We start from the raw sequence: 25223 nt of genomic DNA, 5'->3' as shown, positions 1-25223 counted from the left end.
TATGCACCATGTCAAAGTGATCAAATCTCTTTCTCTCTCTTTCCTATTTTGCATGTACACATATAACGTAGCCATATTACCCTCTCTCTTCTTTCCTTCTTCTTTCCTTCTCTTCTTTCTCTATTTTTCATTCTCTGTGTCCTCTCCAAACATCTGCAAAGTCTTTGTTCTTTCATCTCTACTTGGATTACCCTATTTATACCCACCCTTTTGGCTTGCTTTCACTATGGTCCCTCTATGGACCTCTTCTTATGCATCTCACCTTGGCCACTTTCATGGTGAGCCTTGGCTTTCATGTGCATGCAATAAGGCTATGCCTCTCTCCTAATCTATGGCCTACCCAAAAGTAACATCTTCAATGTTTTGCTACCTATGCTCTCCTGGTTGTGCGAGGTAGCCCGTAAGACCCTTCCCCTACATCATGTGCTCACGACAAGCCTATAATCCCAAATGCTAAGGCGGCAACGCATAGGTGTTCTCAATGAGCCCATTGAGATTGGTGTAAGTTGGGCGTTCGATGTCCAGGGAGCGCCTGCATATGTCGTAGATGGCCTCGTTGTCTAGCATGACGGCCACATCTGTGTGTTCAAGCAGGGAGTGGGTGGACAAGACGCTATTGTAGGGCTCAACCACGGCGTTGGAAACCTGAGGGGAGGGGTAGACAGTGAAGCAGAGTTTGGATTTCTTCCCATAGTCCACAGAGAGGCGCTCCAGCAGGAGGGAGCCCAGGCCGAAGCCCGTGCCGCCCCCCACTGCATGGAAAACCAGAAAGCCTTGAAGCCCAGTGCAGTTGTCCACCAACTTCCTAATGCGGTCCAGGCACAGGTCCACGATCTCCTTCCCAATGGTGTAATGGCCTCTTGCGAAGTTGTTGGCTGCGTCCTCTTTGCCCGCTGATGAGCTGCTCTGGGTGGAAGAGCTGCCGGTATGTGCCGGTCCTCACTTCGTCTATCACTGTCGGTTCCAGGTCAAGAAACACGGCACGCGGCACGTGCTTGCCGGCCCCCGTCTCGCTGAAGAACGTGTTGAAGGCATCGTTGCCTCCGCCCACGGTCTTATCACTAGGCATTTGGCCATCGGGCTGGATTCCATGCTCTAGGCAGTACAATTCCCAGCAGGCGTTGCCCATCTGGATGCCAGCTTGGCCGATGTGGATGGAGATGCACTCTCATGTTGACGATTGGCTTAAACAGGAGGAAAACGAGGACGACAAAGGTCGAGGCCTGCTTTCAAAGGCTGGGTCTCTCTCTCTCTGTTCGACTATGCAGCGCTGGCAGCAGCGGCAACAAGCTCTTACACACACACACATTAATCAACAAACAAAAAAAACAGGCTTACCTCCTCCTCCTCCTCCTCGTGTTCTCCACGCCAACTAGAGAGAGAAACGTTTTCTCTCTCTCTCTCTCTCTTCTATTCTCTCAAGAAGTTGGTGGGTACCAACGGTTGCTACCCACCCCTCCATTTTTTATTTGCACCTTTTCATTTCTAAGCACATTAAGGTCTCCAAACTTACGTTCCCACCTAACCATACTAACCCTCGTTCTCTTCCCCTCGATCTCTCTCTTCTCTCTACCCACTTACATACAACCTCCTCTTTATGTACAAAATAATATTAATCGTCACTATTCCCATGCAATTGCTTACACCAATGGACAACATCGACAATCATGATGCAGGTAAATACCATGACATTCCACACACATGCACCTAAAATGACCATAATTGACCCTCGTTCTCTTCCCCTCGATCTCTCTCTTCTCTCTACCCACTTACATACAACCTCCTCTTTATGTACAAAATAATATTAATCGTCACTATTCCCATGCAATTGCTTACACCAATGGACAACATCGACAATCATGATGCAGGCAAATACCATGACATTCCACACACATATGCTTTCAAATACCATGAAAATGCACCTAAAATGACCATAATTGACCCTATTTAAACCCTAAAAATTGCTAAAAATGGCTTCGATCCAGGGGTCATCAGCAATCAACCTAGCTTCGTATTTTTCAAGTGAGCCATTAGCATTATACTTGTTTTTATAAACCCATTTGGTACCAATTACCTTTTTGTTTAGTGGTTGGTCAACTAGCTCCCATGTGTTGTTCTTTATGATGCATCACAGCTTTCCACTTTGGATGTGCTAAGGCCCCTTCGTTGTTCCCATTATCTCAGCCACCATCAAGGCCATGTTGTCAATGACATCAAATACTCTTATCTTCTCCTCTATTCTCCTTGATCTACACGGTCCATATGCTAGCATCTCAAGTACTGGGTTACACTCATCAAAGAGCTGATATGCCCATTTTGGAAGTGGCTATTTGTGTGGTGTAGTAGTAGGCTAGTGTGATGTGTGAGAGTATTTATCCTATAAGAACTCCTCCTCCTTAAGAGGAAATCTGACTGATGGGTTGGGCTCATGGTGGATTATTTCTTTGGTTGATGATAGAGTGGATGGACTTGTCTCCTCCCCCCCTGAGTGTGGCTGCTCCACAAACACCACATCTCGGCTGGTGATTATCTTCTTCACCACCTGTAGATTATAGAGTCAATAAGCCTTTGACTCTTGACTATATCCAAGAAAGATACACTTCTTTATTTTAGCATATCAATCTTCTTCCTGAATGCATTTGGTATATGTAAATAACATTCAAGCCAAATGTTCTAAAATCTCGGGGGGGTCACTCGTAAATGTGTAAGCGTAGCACATGGGTTCAACAAAAGGAGTTTTTAAATTCCTATTTTTACACATTTTTTTACATACAAAAGTGTACCATTTAAAGAGGGTATTTACAGATTAAATAGACAAAGGGTGTGTTTTATTCATGCAAAATTTACAGATAAGTGGTTTTTTAATTAGGCCTTGAATGCATGTGATATACAGGATTTACTAGTATAGTGAACCCCCCGATTCTAAAATGAGACCCTGAAGGTTTCTTACTAGAGTAGGCCTCTTGTGGTGTGATACCCTTAAGTGTGTTTATGTGCCTCCAATTGAGGATGTAAATTGTTGTGCTTATACTACTTTAGCCCAGAAGGTGTCTTTTAACCTTTTCCCTTTTAGTATGCATCAAACCATCTTCACAACAGTTTGATTACAACATTCTATAACACCATTTTACTAAGGTGTGTGAGTAGTTATGAGTTGGCTCTTGATTCCATTCTCCTTATAGTATCATATAGTTGCAAAAGTCTAACTAAATGTTGGATGAAACATTTAGTATCATATAGTTGCAAAAGTCTAACTAAATGTTGGATGAAACATCTCTTCACAACAGTTTGATTACAACATTCTATAACACCATTTTACTAAGGTGTGTGAGTAGTTATGAGTTGGCTCTTGATTCCATTCTCCTTATAGTATCATATAGTTGCAAAAGTCTAACTAAATGTTGGATGAAACATCTCTTTTATGAGAAATGGGATATAAAGAGAACTTATTAAAAGGATATTGTTGTTTTTTTAGTTTTAAAATCTTATGTCACATTACAATAATAACTTGGTTTATGTGATTGTAACCTATATTTTTGAGTTAGTATTATTGACATATCAAGCTCAACTAATGGTATGGGCATTGATGACCCATCTAGGTGATAGCTTCTAACTTACACCACTGGCATGGTTAGTGAGATTATATGTGATATATTGAGAGTGGTTTAAAAGTTGTGTGTGACAGTAACCACTTTGGTGTACTAGGTTATGGCGTAGTCATAAAACCTTCTCATGTATTTGGGTTCACACTGTGAATTGAACTTTATCTGTTAAAGTAGGAGAGTACATTCCCTTATAGTATGTACTATTATCTCTTTATAAAAATCAGTCATCCATCTCTCTTTTGTGTCTTACTATCTCTTTTGTGTGTGTAAGTGAAAAAAAGTTTTCTTGCAAGGATCTTAAGCTCTCCCTCTCCCCCACATTCTTCTCATGGTATCACAGCTCCAGTTTATGTGAGACATAAGGAGGAAAGCAAGAGGAAGCAATACACGGGTAAGGGTGATTCCGTCTCTTTCTCTCTTTGATTTTGGAGTAACACCTTTGGGTAGCTTTTATGAGAGCTACATGTAGATAGGGAAGTCATTGTCTTAGACTGAGGCATCCTCCCTAGGTGAAGGAAGAAGACCCTGTTATGTTTAGTTTACTTTTTTAGCTCAATGGGAAGCCCTTGCACTATAGAAAGAGTGCAAGAACTTGCCAATGTCGTGGGGCTTTACCTCACCACACTCGAGAGCATAAAACAGCTCAAACTGAGAAGTTAATCTACCATAACCTAGCCCACAATTGTATAAACAAGATATGTCACTCACCTAGGCTGAATGCTTGTGCTTGGATTCTCAGAAAAGGTGATGTTGCCATGTAGTCACACTCCAAGCTCCACTCCGCCACACTCTAATATGGAAGCTTGATCCTCCTCTCTCACTCAATCACACACACTCACTCTCTCACATACGTGCAAGCAAGCACACAAGATCTGAAACAAGGAAGAGGCACGCAAGAAATAAATAGCATAAGAGAGTAGAGAAGAGGAGAACTCTATTAAATTAGCATAAAGGATTCAATGGTGAGAATACACCATGACCCTTATCTTGGCCCCCCTAGCCTTTACACCTTGGGAAGCCATACTTAAAAAATAGGTCCATGTCTATCCATGGCCACCTAGGCTTATGCAAACACTTAATCTAAGAATACAATCTCTATTATTAATCATGTGGAATGCCTTTCATATACAAGCCATGATCGCATATAGGTAAAATATACAATGATGCTAAATGATGCTAGAGAGGTGTCCCCAATGAGGGTTAACATCCCCCCCTTCTCCTGATGCAGATTCTGTCCTCTCAGAATATGTCAATGAAGATTGGTCGAGGCTGTTTTCTGGATGCATGAAATGTCGAAGGTCATGGAAGGTTTACAAGGCAACATGGTACCACGAGTAAGGTGCATTTAAGCATAATCTAAGCACTAATCAACTAATGAGAGGAATGATATTTATGTCTAGTCAAATTTTCTAGTTAAGACAAGGCTAATATTAAGGTTGATCCAAATTCGATCTAAACTAATAAGGAGCAAAAAGCATGCCTCCGGTTATGACCTTAGTCTCAACACACTATCATTTGGTGAAACCATCTCTAGCTGTTATCTAACCTCATAAAGGAAACTGCTATAGGTGATTATTATAAGGTTTCATTTTGATTCTAAAAATAGAAAACTAGGGCACCACCGTGCAAAGACCCAAGTAATGGTTTAGAGACCTCATATAAGAGTATCTAAGAACCGCTAAGTAACGATGGTTTTTTTTAATCCTTTGTTAATAGATTTTTAGCCACACAAAGTCCCATCCCATGGATACCAAGGCTACCATCCCAAGGCTCTATCACTAAGAGCCAAAAGTCCTACCTAAATCGCACATAGAGATGGTTATCTTCTTGTGGGTTTTTTTGGTATTTTTGTTTTGTTTTTTATTTTTTATTTTGTTTTTTTTAATAAACTAGTTTCACTTTCACAATTCACCTAGGAGGCTCTATTCTAACTAAAGAGGTAACACTAATGAAGGTGGAGTACTTGGAATACTCCTTTGGCATACTCTAAGGTCGATCTTAGGGAAGATTGAACTAGGAAAAAGTCTAAATGTTACCTAAGTAATAACTAGAAAATTGATAGACCAGATACCTAACCATGCAAACATGCACTCAAACCAACAGTAAATGGAGAATCAAAAAAATATTGAAATAATTGCAAAAGGTGAGGATGGGCTATAATGCACTTGGACAATGAGGAAAATCCTATCCATATCGAGGTTGCGCGTCCACCGCATGTTGTAATTCTAGATCTGGTCTACATGATGGCACCTCAATAACCTATAAATCATACTCATCTAGCAAGCTCATTATTAGATAACCATAGTTCATAATCATGCTCCAATTATTTATTATTTTGACTTTCCCCCGCACTCAGGTGTGCTCCATATATATATGCATCCTCTAGTCTATGAGGTAATGGTCTGAGTGCATCCTCACTATGATATGGCATGGGTACTATAGGTAAGTCAGCTAAGTAGCTACCGTGAGCTAATCTATCTAGGAAATCACCCATTATACCCCAAAAGGAACAAGGAAGTGGAAACATATATGCCATAATTGATGGTGTAAGTCCATAAGTACTTGCCCTCCTCCACTGCTCTACAAGTTGTTCTTATGCAGTTCTATCTTGCTGGGGTCCTCCCACTAGGTAACATACACTCTCATGATCGTGTCATTGTGGTGTCTCTCTCCTACCATGGACTGCGATAGTCTTGCCCCATAGCACTTAAAATAAGTTCTACACTACCAACATAAGTAGTACGCTGCGTACAACACGTGATGCCTATAGGTAAGGCATGGTGCAAGGGTATGGAACTGTAGTTAGGTAGAACAAGTCCACAAAGGTGGCTCCACAACATCTCTCTCCTAGTGATGCATAAAAATAGCATGAGTGGGTCTGGAAAGGGGGAATACTTAGCTACCCTCCACAATACCATTCCTGGCAATCTGAATCCAAGATAGGTTAACACATTCCTATGACAACTATGTCCGCACACTTATGTAATGGACGCCCGTGCTATACTATAAATCACGTCATTTGATGAGGGAAACACCCTAAATATGCTCCCAAGTATTGAGCTTCGAAGAATAGACATGAGAATCTTGGTCAATTGGCTAATATCCATAGACAAAAGCCTTGTAACTATGTTTTGGGCGCCACGGGTCACTTACTCCTAGGCGGCCTCCTAGTGGGAAAAGGCTTAGAATATCGAGTCACGAAAAATGCTCACAAAATCACGCAAACGTTCACTTAGCTCCATTTTTGGGAAAAAAATAAAAAAATGTACCTTTTTTCAAATTTATGGAGACAAAAAACATACTTTCATGTCAAACGTTTTTTAAAAAACCACTACTTTTGTGGAAAAAATTGCATAAAACATTACTTACATTTTACTCTAAACCCAAAAACGTCCAATTTGAAAAAAGAATTAGAAAAGAGAAGAAACTCTTCCAATCAACTAGAGTCATTGGACCTTCTACTTTGAAATATCAATTGTTTTCTGGCGTAAGTGTTCATAATTTTTTAACTTAAATCCATACACAAGAATTTCTATATCATACAAATTAGGCATGTCCACTGTTGAGGGTTAACTCAGCACCAGCTAATCTTTACATTAATTCTTCCTGTCATTTCAAGTATTCTGTCTTCTGCACAATCTGAATATTTACAACACTTCATTCATTGGTAATTCCTAAGCATACATTGATATCTTTTCAATTGAAGGCAAACACATTAGGAACTCAATGGAGTCTTCTTGGGCCCTTTAATTTGGACGTTTAGTGAAATGCTTAAAATGCTAATCCATCTTTGACCAAGCCTAGAAGCCTAGTCCTAAAAGCATATATTTGATTTTTCACAAAAACAAAAAAAAATAAAAGAAAGGAGATATTCCTAGATCTGGCCACCTAGGTGACTTTAAAGCTTTGTAATGGGCTGTCAGTCAGTAATCATAGCCTGCAGCAACCTTTTCGAACTCCAAACATTCCAAAATTTTGTCACTTTCTTCCCCCCTTTTTTGTGTGTACACCAGATCTCTTTCTCTCTCTAAATCTTCTCTCTAAAACGCCCTGCACTCCTTCTCCATGGAAAAAAGCATCTTTCTCTACTCCAAAAGCCATAGCTAACAGATCTGTACTCCTAAATGAGCCTTCTCTCTCCAAACCCACAGTAGTAGCCATGGCTTGCAGGGAAGAAGCTTACCATGAGCATTCTCTCTACAGTACTTGGTCCTCTCTCCATAGCTAGCAGGTCTGTACTCCTAAATGAGCCTTCTCTCTCCAAACCCACAATAGTAGCCATGGCTTGCAAGGAAGAAGCTTACCAGGAGCATTCTTTCTACAATACTTGGTTCTCTCTCCAAACCCACAGTAGTAGCACAGAAGAACCTTTTCATGAAGTATTCTCTCTCTATATTGCTTAGCAGCCATAGCTTGCACTAAAGAAGCTTCCCATGATGCATTGTCTCCTTTGCATTTTCGTCTCACCATTGCCAACCCTCTCTATGTTTCTTTGGCTCCCTTTCTGGCTTCTTTCTCTATCCACAATGTAGCTCTAGAGAAGCAACCCTCATCTCCATTCTTCCCATTATTTTTTGATACCATATCCTGCTCCTTCCACTCCTATTCAACCCAAGCTTACAAGCCTACTTTCTTGTAGATGGCACTACAAGACATCACCAATAAGCCTTCTAAGATCCGCCTTCAGGTTGATTTGGAGACAGAATATGCAACCCTACGCAGTAGGCATGTTGCACCCAATATTTCATACGATCAGCTTCGAATGCAAGGAGCAAAGGCCATTGATCTTTGGATTGATGGAAATATTTATCCAGCAGATCCAATATCTGGTGCCCCTCCACCATTCAAAAGCATTACAAGTTTTCTTATGTTTGTTGGTGATGGTTTCAATGGGCTTCTTGGCTATTGTAGGAGATTACACATGTTGTGGCTAGATGAGGCAGCTGAAAAGAGGCAAACACAATTTGTCTTCGACCAGCTTCAAGCGGCATCGACTAAGCAGATCAATGGTTTGATGCAGAGGAATAAAGAGCTCTCAGAGGAGCTTGAGGTGCAGAAGAATAATCTAGCGGATCGTGTGCGCACAATAAATCAATTTATCGATAATTATGTTCGTCTTCAACACTCCACTCGTAATCTTCGGCGTCGTGTTCACCATTTCACTCATCTTCCCATGGGATATCACGCAAGGCAAAGAAAACGTAAAGCTGTTGGGTTGCTTTCAAAGACAGCAGGCGCATGCAAGAGGCGTAAACAAACAACCAGGTAAAAATTTTTGTAGGAATTATAGCATCTTTGAGAAGCAATTAATGAATAAAGCATCTCTCATGGTTGACCATTGTGATTGTAGGGCTTGTGCAACAGCTATACTAGGATGTAACAACGCTGAGGACAATGTTAATGCCCCCCTTCTTCAGCATGTCCTTCAGGAGAAGGATATTATGGAAATGATAACAGGTTCTGGTAATGATAAGCTGCGGGAGACCCTTCGTCAACATTTCTTGAAGGAAATCAAAGAAATTGTCACCCCCAAAGAGATGCTTGATATATGTGACTCAGCAGGTATTAGCCAGAAAGGTTACAGAGCAATGTACAGGTCAATCACTTTAGGGTTGCGAGCAAAGGGAGTTACGCAATCCTTGCTTCCAACACTTTATAGCTTACAGATGGCAAAGAAGTGTGCTAATGGTGATATTGCATCCATGTTCGAGGGTGGGTACAAGTGGGTGGAGGATATTATGCCAATGCCAACAATCAAACCCTTTGAATACAATGCATATAACAATGTCTACATTGACATGGAAGTGCTACAAAAAGCAATGATTCAGTACTATGGCCTCACACTTGAAGAGACAGGTGGAAATGCCGTGTTTGTCTTGAAGCTGGATGAATGTCAAGTGGTTAAAGGTCAAAGACTGGAGCGTGTTAGTTTAACCTTGATGAGCCGAGCACTTAGAGGAAGGCCTTTAGAGACCCAAGAGTTGGATGCAACTGAAGACAGCAACAATAGGGGTCAAGGGCATAAGCAAGACTACTACGGCATTCAATCAGAGAAGAACATCTGGTGGCAAGCAGCATGGGTCCTCCCAAAAGAGAACCATGATACCTTGAGGTGGTATTTTGAACGGTCTGGCATTCAACATGTCGTCTCTTGTCAGGTCAATGGTCAGAAGCTTGATGTTCCCGGAATAGGCTGCTTTAACGTTAAATGGCACTTGGGTGGCGATCTAAAAACCTTAAAGTATATGTTGGGTTGTAAAACAGGTGCGAATACTATATTCTCATGTGTTTACTGTTGTCATTCCAAGACAGCAGTAGACTCAAGAGTAAAAGGGAAACAACCTAGCAAAGGCAAAAGTCAAAAACAGGTGGGTGCAAAAAAAGCAATCGTTTTTGATGCTGAACAGAGGAAAGGATCAAAGGTATGGCATAATGGCATATTAAGTTGTGACCAGAGCAAGCCACCTAGTCGTGACCAGGAGGACAATGCTTGGAACCCAATCTTGGAAATTCCACTATGTCAAGTGCATGTGTGCACATTACATGCAAGACTGAGGATTTTGGATAAGCTATTGATGCTCCACATAAACTATGTCTGGAACATGGAGCCCGAAGATCGACGAGAAGAGTCAATACGTGCACTAGAGGGTGTACTTTCCTCTATGGGATTACATGCTGGAGCAGTGGTCTTGACAAAGGACAGAAAATCAAACCCTACACAAGACAACCCTAATAAAATTTGCATGGGTGGATCAAAGGCAAGACACTTGCTATCAAACCACTTGGGTTCTCATAGCCACACTGACTTTGAAATTTGGAAGAAGATATGTGATGTCACAACATATCGAGGAAATGATGCCAGGCTTGGCCTAAAACGTGCACATGTATGGGAGGTGTGTAATACAATGGTCGATCTTCTAGAGCGACCTCACCTGGATGACCATGGTATTGAGGCACTTAAACAAGCCACTTGTAGATTCACAGAAGAAATGGTCGAGGCATGGGGAGAAACACACATTACTCACTACATGGTAATGTTGTATTTATTGTGTCCTTGTAGTATGTTCTTCATACTGTTTGTTGACTTTTTGTAATTTTCTATGCAGCATATATTGTATGCACATGGGCCATACTTTCTCGATAGATATGGCTCTTTAGCACTTTGGAGCAATCAAGGCATAGAGGAATCACATTACCAAGCAAAGGCCGTGTATTTTAAGGGCACTCGCCATGATGGTGGCAAAGTCAAGAGTAATGCACTCCATGAAATGTTCAACTGGTTCTATCGCGTTCTGGTTGGCAAAAAAAGGCAGAAAAGTCGCGGTAATTTGTCTCTTAGGCGTCAAATAATGAAAACTGTTAATGCAAGAAGAACTGAAGGATACAACAGATCAAATGCTAGGGAGAGACTACGGCAGTGGGTAGCAAGCAAGCGTCGGTGTGGTTCCTCATGGGCTTAAACTCTCTGATTATAATCTTTTTGTGTTTTTAAATTTTCTAAAAGTTTTAAAAAATTATATTTATAGACATATTTAAGTCATTTTTCATTTATAGAAACCACATTTCAATTTCTTCTTTGTGCTCTACTCTCTCTTGCCCTCCCACTATCTCTTGCACTCGTAAATACCTAGGCCATGCCAGTAGAACAGGAGCAAGACTTGCGGTTTTTCGATCAACTCGGCCCACTACCTGCTAGAGCAAAAAGGACAAGTCTACCTATCGTAACAGAGCAAGTGGCAAAGGAGATGAGAGAAGAAGAGCGCAGGAAGGAGGCCGAAGAAGCACAACGCAGGAAGGAAGCTGAAGAAGCAGGGCCTAGTAGAGAAGCAGAAGAAGAGCGGCGTCGAAAAGAAGCCAAGGAAGGTCAAGGGCAGCCACCGGAGATTGTTATTGAGGCCGACACCCTAGAACAGCTAGAGGTTATCTTACAGAACAGGGAGGTCGAGCTCTTGTCCTACGGCATCACGAAAGATACCATTGACAAAGAGTTTGCTCTTGTGAGGGCAGCTTGGGAGACAGAAATGCAAAAGAGACAGCAGCCCAAAGAGGACGCAAGGAGGGCAAGCCAAGCACAGCCCACAGGCAGCCACAACATCCAGGCGGCCAGTCAAGAAGTGTGGTAAAAGAATGGAGGGCAAGTTTCGGGACCAACAAGAAGAGGAAGAGCGTGCACAAAAGAAAAAGAAGTTCAGGTCTGAACGACCACCGTGGGAGAATCAAAGACCACCACCGCCTCCACCAGTTACAAAGAAGAAGAGAAAATGGAGGCCAGGGACAGTCGCGCTACGAGAGATTAGGAAATATCAGAAAAGCACAGATCTTCTCATCCCCAAGGCACCATTCTCTCGACTGGTGAGAGAAACAATGGAAAAATATTCTGACAGGGTTGACCGCATACAGAGCACAGCTCTTGAAGCTCTTCAAGAAGCTGCTGAAGATATTGTAGTTTCTGTTTTTGAAGACTCAGTGCTGGCTATGGTACATGCCAAGAGAGTTACTTTGAAGCCTGTAGATATGTCCCTAGCCCTACGTCTACGTTTAGAGCGTAGCCTTCTACCTCAATAGGCTAACCCATTTTGTAATTCTCCCTACAAAATTTTGTAATGTTCCCAGATTCCTTTGTAGCTTTTTCACACATTAATGAAAACTTTGTGAGTTGTGTTACATTCTTTGTTGAGTCCATTTTTTTTGTATGCTCAGTGCCAATGAACATTTCATTTAAACATTATAAAAGCACTATACACACAGGAAAAAACACACACAAACACACACACACACACACACACACATATATATATACACACACAAACATATATACACACATATATATACATATACAAATATATATACATATGCACATATATATATATATATATATATATATATATATATATATATATATATATATATATATATATATATATATATATATGTACACACACACACACATATATATGAATATTTATATATACAAAAAATGTAGATCCTATAAAGTCAACTAGAGAAACTTATAGAGTGCCTTATGAGCCTCAAGGCAAAAAAAATAAAAAAAAATAAAAAAAAATGCCATGTGCGCTACGGCGCGTTAATCTCTAGTTTGACCAGGTCAAAATGGAGATTTATGCGCCGTAGCGTACATGGCATTTTTTTTATTTATTTTTTGATATCTATGGTCTGGTGAGGCTCATATGACCATTATAAATGCACCTAGAGACCCTTATAGAGTGCCTTATGAGCCTCAAGGTCAAAAAAATAAAAAAAATAAAAAAAATTTACCATGTGCGCTACGGCGCGTTAATCGGCACTTTGACCAGGTCAAAATGTCGATTTACGCGCCGTAGTGCACATGGTATTTTTTTTATTTTTTATTTATATCACATGGTCTGGTGAGGCTCATAAGACCCTTTAGGTGTCCTAACAGCCCTAAAATCTTATATATTTATATAAAATATTATATATATGTATATATATATCTGATAATAGCCTTAAAATCTTATACACACACACATATACACACACACATATATACACACACATATATATATGTATATATATACATATATGTACATATATATATACATATATGTGAGTGTGTTTACATCTATAAATACAATATTTTTTCATACCGCTCTAACCCAATCTCGATTACTTTTTTTAATCACGATCACAATTAAAAAAAATCCTAAACAATTTTTCCTATGAACACATGAACAAAATCTTAAAATTGCGAGGCTTGAAATGGTATATCACAAGTACGCCAGGAAAAATCACAACTTACAATGCACAACAAAATTTTTTATTAAACTTGGAAGAGAAGTTTGCATTACATCTTTTTAATAAGCTCTTGGAAGAGCTCAGGAGAGAGAGTTCTAGAGGCTGGTTTCTGGCCTAAGCTTTGGAATACATCACTCGGCTCATTGATTCCTTGAGCCTGAGAAAGGGCACAATGGCCTAAAACTGAGCCGGGATGGTTGCCCGTGAAGCAATACAAGGCAGCTTCCCTAGCTACCAAAATACATTTATTTATGTTCGAGGCTAGGGGGTTCTCCGACAAGACTGCACTAAGTGCTTTACATTTTAGGAGCTCGGTATAGGCGATCTCTGCATATTCTAAATGAAAAACCCGCACTATGTCGGCCCTGAGGGCAGGTATGTAAGGGATGCATCTCGACCCTCTGGCTTTGGCCGCGTTCCTCCTACGTGCATAGCAAACTTGTCCACTTCAAAAGCAGTCTGTCAACATGTCAATATAGAAGTTAGGAAGCGTGAAATGATACAAAAAATAATTTGCTTTACAACTAAGAAGTAAGGACATACCTCAGTTGCATCGTCACTTGCAACTAGTTGCTCATTCGTCAGGTTTATGCTTCCTTGGTCTTGAGCATCGCCAGCAACCAAGGGCATGTGTGGTTCAAAGGCAGCTACGCTCTCATAGAATTGCACTTCTTGCTTTATTTCAACGAGCGCTTTGGCCACTACAACTTCCAAGGTACTGCTACCAATATCATATGCAAGCGCTTTTGTGAGGTTGTCATCTTCAAAAGAAATTTTCACTTTTCCTTTGTCTTGACCCCCAGCATTCACGGCAATAATAGAAAGTGCCTCATCCTCACGAAACCCGAGTGTCTTGGCAATGTCATCCAAAAACAAAAACTCTTTCCCATCAATAATGATTGGATGCAAAGACATGATAACAAGGTCTGGGACCTCCTCGAGTACTTCATCACCCTCTAGAACTAGGTCCGGAACCTCCTCGGGGACATTATCTTGTAGAGCCACCAATGCCATTGAGGCCTCCCATTGTTCTATAACATTCTCTTCCTCAGCATGGGCCTCTTGGACCTGCTCCATTAGCTTTACTTTGTCCTTTTCTTTTTCCTTGCCACTTTCTTTCGCCACACCCTCTTGTAACAGAAGGACCAAAACCATGTCCCAGCTTAGGAAAGAAGTGCCGATGTTGCCCATTTGTAGTTCCAGGAGTAAGTCTTCCTCCTCATTTCTGTAGTCCTTTTCTATGAGGGATTTTAAAAACCTGGATAGGCGAAATCTAAAATTCTTCTCTTCCCTGAATATGTACTTGAATATGTACTTGATGAGGTCAACTGGAACCCATAAGCCCTCATCACCCTCAAACATGATGGAGTACGTGCTGATGTGTTCATCCATATACTGAATGACATCTGTAAAAGCATCCGCGTGTAGATGCATTGTTGCACGTACATCAATTGCTCCCTCAAACATAGGGATGATCTCATCAACCCTATGAAGTAACTCAAGCTTTTCTAGCTGTGCAATAAGTGCATCAAGTAGAGGTGCCATGCTATGAGTGATTGGAGGAAATAGAGAGTGTGTGATACAGAAAGGTGTGCAAAATTGAGAGCAAGTGTTAGGAGAGAACGATAATTGTCAATTGATGTAAATGAGTAAAGTATCGTTTATATATGGGCGACCTTGTTATAAAATTTTTAAAAACTTTTAAAATTTGTAAGTACCAAAAAATTTTTAAAAAATGGTATGCGAAAGCAAGAACGTATCCTTCCATCGCAAGGTCATTTCCAATTTACTAGTGGCTCACGCCACAGATGCTTCTGTGACCAACCTTACACTATCACAAAAAAATAAAACTGCACAAGACAATTGAAAAACCTTAATAAGACAGTGAGGCAAAAAAATTGAAATTGTATTTACTTCAATTCAAGATTACATATCCAGTGGTTATCTGATAGCTACACAGCCAGGGAAAGTAATTTCTCTACAAAGAAAAGATCGTTCCTGCCTTTTGCGCACTACTCTACCATTGATTATCAAAGCAAAATCACCACTGAGTGAGAATCGAAGAACTAAGTAGTCACGTAAGTTGGCAAGGGACCAGTCATCATTCACAGTAACATCTTCTACATCCCCACCTTGCATGGATATATGTAGCACACCCTGTTCTGTAGAGGTTGTGTCGGAGTCTAACGCCTCCCATTCTCCATTTGTAAGCTTCCATCGCCTGTAAGGAAACGCAATGGACAACTGTTGCTTGGTAATATGATAGCGCATCACAACCTTCTCAACAATTACTCCGCATCTGATGGTGTCTCCATTGTGTTGAACAACTTTTTTATCCCATGCAGGTGATAAGAAACAAGTCAGAGCTCTCTCCCCCTTTGCAATCCATAAAGTTGGGGTACGATGTGTGTCACTTGTACGGAACAGGTACACAAAGAGGTGTAGAGGTATGAAGCAGGTTATGGTTGCTTTGTGAGATCCATATGTGCACTTCATAGCATTTTGCACCTTGCTTTCGATCTGCAAACAAGCCATGGCCACTGAAGCATTGTCTGGAATTGGCCATTCAATAGATGTGAGAGTTGGCGTAGGTTTTGGAACTAATTTTCCAGTACCATTTGCTGTCGTGGGAACCACATATGTATCCTCATAGAAGAAGATGTTTCGTGCAAGAAGTTGTGCAGCTGGACACCCTCCAAAGATTAAACTACCAAGCTCCACATGGTATGCTTCAAAGGTTCCTAAAATTGCCTCCATAGGCTCCCATTCACTATAGTTTGAGGGAAAAATATCTACGCACAGGAACCCAAGAACAATCAAAGCAGTGCTCAGTATACCATTATTAGCACACAATTGATTTAAAAACAAGAATATAAAGTGGTGAAATAACTTACAATTTGCAGGAAATCGTTGACGTTGGTCATGGTCTGCTAGTTTCAGCTCTGTTGCCTTGTAAACATGTTGGACCTTGGCTAGCTTTTTTCCATCACGATTTTGTTTGAGCTCCAATATCCGCCCTTTCCAATGGTGACTTTGTATATCAACGTATCGCTTTGACACCTTGTGGCTTCCTCTTGTACTAGGCTGCATCGTAATCCAGTTCCACTTCTCGTACTGTTTGATGTTCCAGTGCCCATCCTCATCTTGACCACTGCTACAAGAGAGAGATTGAATACTGATCGGAGGCCTTCGAGCTCTAGAAGAAGACATCAGATGTATATATTAGAGAGATTATAAACCTTGATGGCAAAGAAAAATAGAATGGTGAGAAAAAAACTTAGACTAGGGAGATGTAAAAAAGAGAAGGAGTTGTAGAGCAAGTTCCAAGGGCTTGGCTGTGCTATTACTACACTTTGAAAGAGGATATTGGAGGGGATGAGAGGAGACAATGAGTAAGATTATGAGAGCCAAAGCATTTGCAACTCAAGCTTCCATAGCTTGGCTCCACTGTTACACTCTGTAAAAGGAGGTTGGACAAGGTAGAAGGATGTAAGTGAGGATCAAACTTCCCTAGCTTCTGAGAGGAGGTTGCAGATCAAGCTTCCATAGCTAAGCTCTGCTGTTACACTCTGTAAAAGGAGGTTGGACAAGGAAGATGGATGAAGTAAGGAAATGTAAGTGAGGATCAAACTTCTATAGCCTCTGAGAGGAGGTTGCAGATCAAGCTTCCCATAGCTAAGCTCTGCTGTTACACTCTGTAAAAGGAGGTTGGACAAGGAAGAAGGATGAAGGAAGGAAATGTAAGTGAGGATCAAGCTTCCATAGCTTCTAAGAGGAGGTTGCAGATCAGAGGATCAAGCTTCCATAGCTTCTAAGAGGAGGTTGCAGATCAAGCTTCCATAGCTATAGATCTGGGTTTCTGAGTGAAGAGAGAGGTAGATCAAGAGGTAGATAGCTAAAAGAAGTAGTCTAGAGAGTGAAAAACGCCTTGCTATGAGAAAGGGGGAAGAGAGAGCATTTTGGAGGGAACGTGGGAGAGAGGGATAGTGGAAAGTGAAGGGGAATGTGCATTGAATGCATGGGAACTCGTTTTTGGGCCTCTATCACTTTGGAGGCCTTAGTTAATGATGGCTGCAGGCTGCTGGCAGGCTGCAGCTATCCTTTTCTATATAAAATAGGGAAAAAATGCATATACGTTTTGAATTTTTGAGTTTTAGTTGATTTTGAAAATTTAAAAAGAGCCTATTTAGCCTATTATTCTAAGTTTGACCACTACCTTCTAGGCTCTTACAAACCATTGGTGTCAGTCCACATGTAATCTCCCTATTTGTCTATTTCTTAATCACCTCCATTAGGCAATGGCAAATTAAAGGGCCCAAAAAGACTCCATTGAGTTCCTAATGATGTCGGACATAACACAAACCTTCCAAGATAACAGATGTTTTTCCAATAGCTACACACATTTCTATATCTACGCACGGCATTCGAAGCTTAACCGCCTTCACCATGAAGATCCCAAGAGACATAACATGACACGACTCTTCAACTCATGACTCAATCTCTGGTAAAGGTTTAAAACCTAATAATACTTAATACTATCCTGTAAAACCCTAGGTTTTACACCTGGTGATCACGGTGGACACAAATTTTCCCAAAATTTTACTAGTCTGAACCCACTTTAACATGTCCACTTGATCTTTCAAGTACAGCTCTTAACAAACTCAGATATTCCCTCTGTATCTTTAGCAAGATCCTTTCTTGTATCTTTATCTGATTCCTTTTCCACTAACTGATCTTGCATATCAGCAATCTCCTGAACCACCTCAGCCAACATTTTTGCATGTGGATCAGAAACAAGGCCTCTGGTTTGGACTGGTACTGTGTCACCACCATCAGTAATCTTCAAGCTTTCCACTTCCAGATCATCTTGTTCTTCAACAACTTTGTTCAAACCTGCAAAACCAGAAACAAATTTAAAGGATCTTTGGCTTCTATTGATAGCACTTCATCAAGCTCCTTGTACTCTTTGAAGTCGTCCAGGCTCACAAAGCTTCTGTGCATGCTGGACATCTCTCCTTGCCGACCACATGTGAGGGCATCTTTTCAAACAAGACGTTGGCAATTATAAGCTTGGCTTGTGTAACAACTCATGTCAAGTGACTCCATTTGCACATGTCCGTCCCTTTTTATAGATGCATGTTGATCTTGACCAACTGCCATGATGAGTCGAGCAGCTATAACATTATGAGTCGGGTGTGGCCTAAAATACTTTTTGAGTCGAAACCCATTGACAGGTTTACCAAACTGATTCCCTGATAAATCAGATAACAGGACATGCCTTGTCCCATAACTTGTTTTATTAAGAAGGGGCCCACATATTGAAGTTTCAGCTTCCCTGGATGTTTTCCTAGCCTTGAATTATAGAACATCACTGAATCACCTTCTCTGAACAGCTTAAACTTTATATTTCTATTAACCCATGGTTGTCTCCTCTACTGAATGACCTCTGAAATATAAGCTGACTAAATTTTGTCCTGCTCCAACTCCATCAATTTTTCCAATCTGTAATCCAAGGATTTCTCATGGGCTACTGCAATTCTCAGACCAGGGACCAGGAACTCAATTGGTACAAGTGCTTCCAACCCATAAACTAACTTGAATGGTGTAAGTCGTATTGTGACCTAACCAAGATTTTGTTAGAGCTCTCTGCCTAACCATTAGCTTGAGGATAATACAATGTTGATTTTTTGTGAATAATCAGGTGAACTCTGGTCATCTTCTTGATGACCTCATTCAGGAAATGGCCCCCCTGATCTGAAACTAGTTCTATTGGGCACCCATACCTGGTCATGATGTTCTTATACAAAAACTTGGCCACATTAGAGGCTTTATTGTCTCTCAAAGCTACTGCCTCTACCCATTTTGCACAATAATCAGTTTGCAATAAGGACATACCTATTTGTTGTAAACCTTGCAGCTGGTTTGAATGGTCCTACAAAATCCATCCCCCATTTTTGAAATGGTTCCAAGGGTAATACAGGTTGATGAGGCATTCTGTCTGTTTGAGTTGGCCTGCCATCTCTTTGACACTGGATACATTGTTTTGAGAATTCATGGGCATCTTTAATCACAGTGGGCCACCATAGCCGTGCCTCAAATATCTTTCTCCCTGTTATCTCACCAGAGAAGTGTCCTCTTGCTATTCCCTAATGTGCCTCCTTAATCAGAGCTGATTGTTCAAATTCAGGGACACACCTCCTGATTACTTGATCTATGCCCCTCTTGTAAAGTACCCCTGCAATAACAAGGAAGGATTTGCTGTTCAAAGCTAACTTCTTCCTCCTGTCCATGCTCATTAATTCAAGAAATAATCCATCTGTAAGGAACATCAACATCTGGTCATACCAATTTTCTGGTTCAACTGACTGAGTCTGAAAAATCTTAGAGTCAAGGAAATCATCCGAAATTTCCTCTGGCTTCTCTCCTGTTTCTATTCTGCTGCTAAGATAGTCTGCTACCACATGACTTCTTCGTGGTGTATGGATAACTATATAATCAAACTCTTATAATAACAATACCCATCTAGCCATCGTCCTTGACACATATAAAGAAGAGCCTGGTGATCTACATGAAAAACCACCCTGTTGGCCAAAAGATAATGTCTGAACTTCTTGAGAGCATATATCATGCCTAATGCTTCTCTTTCTGTAACTGAATAATTCCTTTCTATAGTAGCACGAACTCTACTTGCATAATATATTGGTCTAAACTCCAAATTCCAGTCAGGTGGCTGAAGAATTGGTGCCACCACCAACATCTTCTTTAATAATTTGAAAGCTCTATCTTGTTCTTCACCCCAAATAAAAGCTATCTTCTTCTTTGTCAGTTTTTTCAAAGGATGGCACACATGAGATAAATATCTCAAAAACCTGTTATGCCATTTCGCCTGTCCTATGAACCTTACCAATTGCTTGACATTCTTAGGTTGTACAGCTTCTTGGATTGCAGAGACTTTCCTGCTCTCAATATGCATTCCCTCTTTAGAAATAACATATCCAAGTAGAATGCCTCTATTTACAACACAAAAGCACACTTTGAGGGGTTAAGTGCTAAACCCACCATCCTGCATCTCTCAAAGCAAAGCCTGAGGTGTTTTAAATGATCAACCATTTTCCCAAACATACTAAAATCATCTAGAAAGACTTTCATGAATGATGTTAAAAATGGTTCAAACACTTCTTGTACCCACTTTTGAAATGTTGGGGGAGCATTTTTCAATCCAAAATTCATCACATTACTTGCAAATACTCCCCATTCTGTTATAAATGTTGTTTTGTCCATATCTTCTAGTGCCATCAGTATTTAATTATAGCCACTAAATCCATCAAGAAAGCTATATACTTCATGACCTGCTATACTGTATCAAGGACGGTATCACAGAAGGGTAAAGGGAATGGATCTGAAATAGTAGCTGCATTAAGTTTCCTATAATCAACACATACCCTGATTTTCCCATTCTTCTTAGGTACAATTGCAAATTGCAATGGGAGATAACCAAGTTACCTCATGTACAGGGTAGATAAACCCCACCTTCAGGACTTTATCAATTTCTTCTTTCACATGCTTTGCAAAGTTAGGGTTCATCCTATATCTCTGCTGCACTACAGGTCTGGCATCCTTCTTTAGGTTGATCTTATGCTGGTAGAACCTTGGATCAACTCCTTTCATATCAGTGTAATGCCAAGCAAAAATATCTTTGAATTCCCATAACAGACCTGCCAAGTCCTCTTTGAACTGTCCTTTCAGATTAATACTGATTCTAACATTCCTTGGCTCCTCCTGTGTCCCTAAGTTCAAATCTTGAAGTTCATCTTCTTTAACCCTAGATGTCTTGGACATATATTCCTCAAAAGCTCTTTCTGCCTGGATAACTGCATGCATCGCTTCTTTTGTGTTCTCCATTATTTCTTCATCCTCTCCTTCTGTAATTTCCTTCTGCATTTTCAGGTCTAATTCTTGATCTGTTTTGATGGCATGCTGGTCCATCTTAAAATCCTTTTGAAAAGCATATTGTTGGACAATATTTTCTACATCCAACTCAAAGACAGGGATAATTGAAGGATTTCTCCTCAAAAACTCTTCTTCTTCATCCTCTTGCAATTCTGGTACCATATTGATTGCTTCTACCATCAATGGCCGGAAAGCTTTAGGAATGTCCTCTTGGACCCCATATCCATTTTGACCACCTTTTTTCCCCTTCTGATCACTATTTGGTCAACTCCCCAATCCTACTTCACTTTGGCAGTTCTCAACCAAGGCCTTCCCAAGATAATTCGATAAGGGTTTTCTGACTCTTCAAGTTTCAGCACAACAAAATTTACTGCTGGAAAGTTGAGTCCTACCACCTGTAAAATTTTTCCTCTAACTATTCCTAGTGGCTGCACTCTCCTCTGGTCTGCCATCTTGAGCCATCTTAACTTGGAATGGTGCATTGTCAAACTCAGTAATACCTAATTGTTCTGCAAATGAATTCTGGTAAGATGTTGACTCCTAAGCCTCCATCCAGTAAAGCCCCTTTGATATTACAATTTGCAAATACTACATCTAAAATGGGTACCTTGTAATCCACATCATCCACATGTGATGGCTTTTCTTGTTGTGGTTCTGGGAAAATCTTTTGAACTGTGAGGACGTTACCAATTGCCCATTTTTTCATTAATTTCTCTTTAAATGATGGCACCAAATTCAGTACTTGTTCCAAAAAGTCAGAGGCTAAGCCTAGATTGCATCAAATCCTGTAACAGTCCATCTTCTCTTGAACTCATGTCCTGTTTTTCTGCCAACCCATCTCTATGATAAATTGGTAAGATTTTGACATCTTCAGAGGGTGTTATTGGTATGACAGGTTCTTCCACCTGTTCCCCTTGTAACTTTTGAGTTCCTTTAAAACTCCTGTTCTTATTTCCTTCTGAGCTTCCCAAACAATAGGTTCATCTTTTTCTCCTGAACTTTCAATTGGCTTTTTGCCACCCTGATTTTTGGATCTTGTAACAGCCAATACATCATGAACATCCTCAACTTCTTCCACCTTCATACATTGAGTACAATCACAATTCCATTCTACTCCTTTACTATTTTTTGTTTGTTTCAGTGATATTTCAGGTTCTTGAATTGTTTCCTCCAACATTACCACATTCAATTGGGCAGGAGGTTGAGTTTGTTGATTTTGATTTTCTTCTAGTGTATCATTATATCTGATGATAGGAATTCCTCTCTCATTCCTATGCTTGCACCATAATTTACAAGATGGTCCTTGTCTATGTCCCTGCACACCATAGTAATTGTAGGTATTATTGTTGTTAAATCCCCTGTTCTGATTATAATTCCTCTGCTGCCCCCCCCCATTGGTTCATATTTGGATTCATGGGTTGGAATTGGTTTTGATTGAAATTCTGATTTCTCCTAAGAGGACCTGTGGCTCTCATGTTTTGTTCCACCCCAACCTGATTGGCTTGTGGGTTTACAGGTTGACTCATTGACACAATATGTGGAGGTAATCTCCCCCTATACTGTGGATTATACCAACAGTTGGCTGCAACATGCCCCAATTTTTCACATATCTCACAAGATGGGCTGGCTGACTCCACCATAGGTGCCATGCCCATATTCTTGATTTTATAAAAAATCATCTTTTCCAAATCATCTTCTTTGTTTACCTTAATCTTTTTCTTTTCTTTACATTTGCTTTCCTCTTTTTTCTTTGTCTTCTTTGTTTTCTTTTTCTTCTTTTTCTCTACCCACTCTTCTTCATCTGAATTATCAGATTCAGTGTCCTCTTCTTCTAAGTCACTATCATCCTCTTCATTAGAATCTTCCTCATCATCATATCAAAATCTTTTGATTTCTTCTTGCCTTTAGAGCTCATTCTCCTTTCAGCTCTCAGTGCTATATTCACTATGTCAATGAAATTAGCATCATTCTGAATGTCCCTACCAGCAAAACAGAGCTCTGTAGGTTTTTTGTGAGGCCTTTACAGAAATAATCTCCCAAATGTTCAGGTGTTGGTCTCTGATTTACCAACAACCTGTTATAGAGGGTTCTGAATCTCTATGCATGATCCTCTACTCCAAGTTTTTTTTTTGTTTTAACTCTCTAAGCTTCTTGCGCACATCCACAGGTGGTGTTTTCTCTTTTCTAAACTTGGCCAAGAATGCTGCTTTGAGAGCTGCATAATCTGCAAAATTTACTAATCCATATTGAGAGAACCAACTCACGACCTTCCAATGTAGCTACAAAATGCTCCTTCTTCACAGCATCCGCCATAACCACTAGCCTGCCATCTGGTTTCAAACTGACCAACATGGCTGTCAGCATTTGCTTTCTTTGAGCCACTGAACTTGCTGGGCCAACCTTTGCATTTATTGGGGGACCGGGAAGTGGAGGATTCAAAGCCATTACTGGTTGGGGTCTTCTTGTGACAGGTACTCTGGGCAATGGGTTAAAAGTTAAAGGTCTCCTTACTCTCACCAATGCTCTTAAGTCAATGAGATTTGAAATTCTTCTATAATCTTCAGCATTAGTTGTTGATGTCTCTGCTGTCCCTCATCAAAGTCAGGTGCAAGTGACTCTGCCTATCCTTCTGCAAAGTCAAGTGTAGATAACTCTGCCTGTCCTTCTGCAAAGTCAGTGCAAAGTTAGGTGAAGGTGCTTCTTCATCTGAATTGTCATTTTCAGGGGTATGTGGTGGGTAATTGCTGGGTGGATATTTTTTGCATCTAATGCAAACCTTTCTTCTAATCTACCCCTTAATCTCGTATCATACCCATGAGTAGGTCTTCTGAGATTGTAATCTTCCCCACTCATTCACTGCTTCATGCACTACTGTAATATACACACCTATGGCCAAAGCGCTAGTACACACAGTCTCGTACTACCCTTCTTGATTGATTTGGACCCTTCACATTCCCAAATGGAAATAACTATTTTATCCTATATCTCCAAACCTTATCATCACTGATCAGGCACAGGATATCTACAAGCAAATTGGGAAAGAAACCTGTCAGAAATTTGTCTGCATAAGCCTGGCATTTCTCTTCCTCTGTTGTCCAGTTCCCAAATTGTTGAAGCCAATCATCCATTTCTCTCAGCCCAAGAAAAAGCTCTTACTATTGCACGTCACTGCCATGGATAAGCGCTCCTAGGTGTGCGAAACAGCAAGCAGGATCGCCAAAAGTGTTGAGGGTTAACTCAGCACCAGCTAATCTTTACATTAATTCTTCCTGTCATTGCAAGTATTCTGTCTTCTGCACAATGTGAACATTTACAACACTTCATTCATTGGTAATTCCTAAGCATACATTGATATCTTTTTAATTAAAGGCAAACATGTTGGACATAACACAATAGTAAAAATAGTAAAAAACTCCTTTCAAGATAACAAATGTTTTTTCAGTAGGTACACACATTTCTATATCTGGGCACGACATTCGAAGCTTAACCACCTTCACCCCATGAAGATCCCAAGAGACATAACATGACACGACTCTTTAACTCATGACTCCTGACATCTCCGGTAAAGGTTTAAAACCTAATAATACTTAAACTATCCTGTAAAACCCTAGGTTTTACATCCACATATTGACGAATTACACTTTTTTTTCTTTTTTGGCTTTGTTTAGGCATCTCTAGATCATACTTTCTCTTGAGCAGCACAGATAAGTTTTGTGCCAATACACGTTTCTAGACTGTGTGTTGTATGTAGCATGTTATCTACAAACTAATAGGTGGTAAAGTTGACGTTACTTTTAGACCCAATATAATTTGATGAAAAACTCTTACATGGAACTTTTAAGAAAATAAATTTTCTTTGTATACAAAGTTGATCCAGTGGTTGAATTTAAGCAT

General features: G+C 40.3%; 1 pseudogene; it reads right to left on the bottom strand.

Moving 5' to 3' along the window:
- Positions 1-453: 453 nt before the first annotated feature.
- LOC147633050 (tubulin alpha chain pseudogene) lies at positions 454-16631 on the bottom strand (annotated as a pseudogene).
- Positions 16632-25223: the final 8592 nt, after the last annotated feature.

The sequence above is a fragment of the Cibotium barometz genome, chromosome 12, assembly GCF_041138505.1.
Source record: "Cibotium barometz isolate CiBa-2024 chromosome 12, ASM4113850v1, whole genome shotgun sequence".
In the NCBI taxonomy this organism is placed as follows: Eukaryota; Viridiplantae; Streptophyta; class Polypodiopsida; order Cyatheales; family Cibotiaceae; genus Cibotium; species Cibotium barometz.
This window is presented reverse-complemented; position numbering and strand designations above follow the sequence as displayed.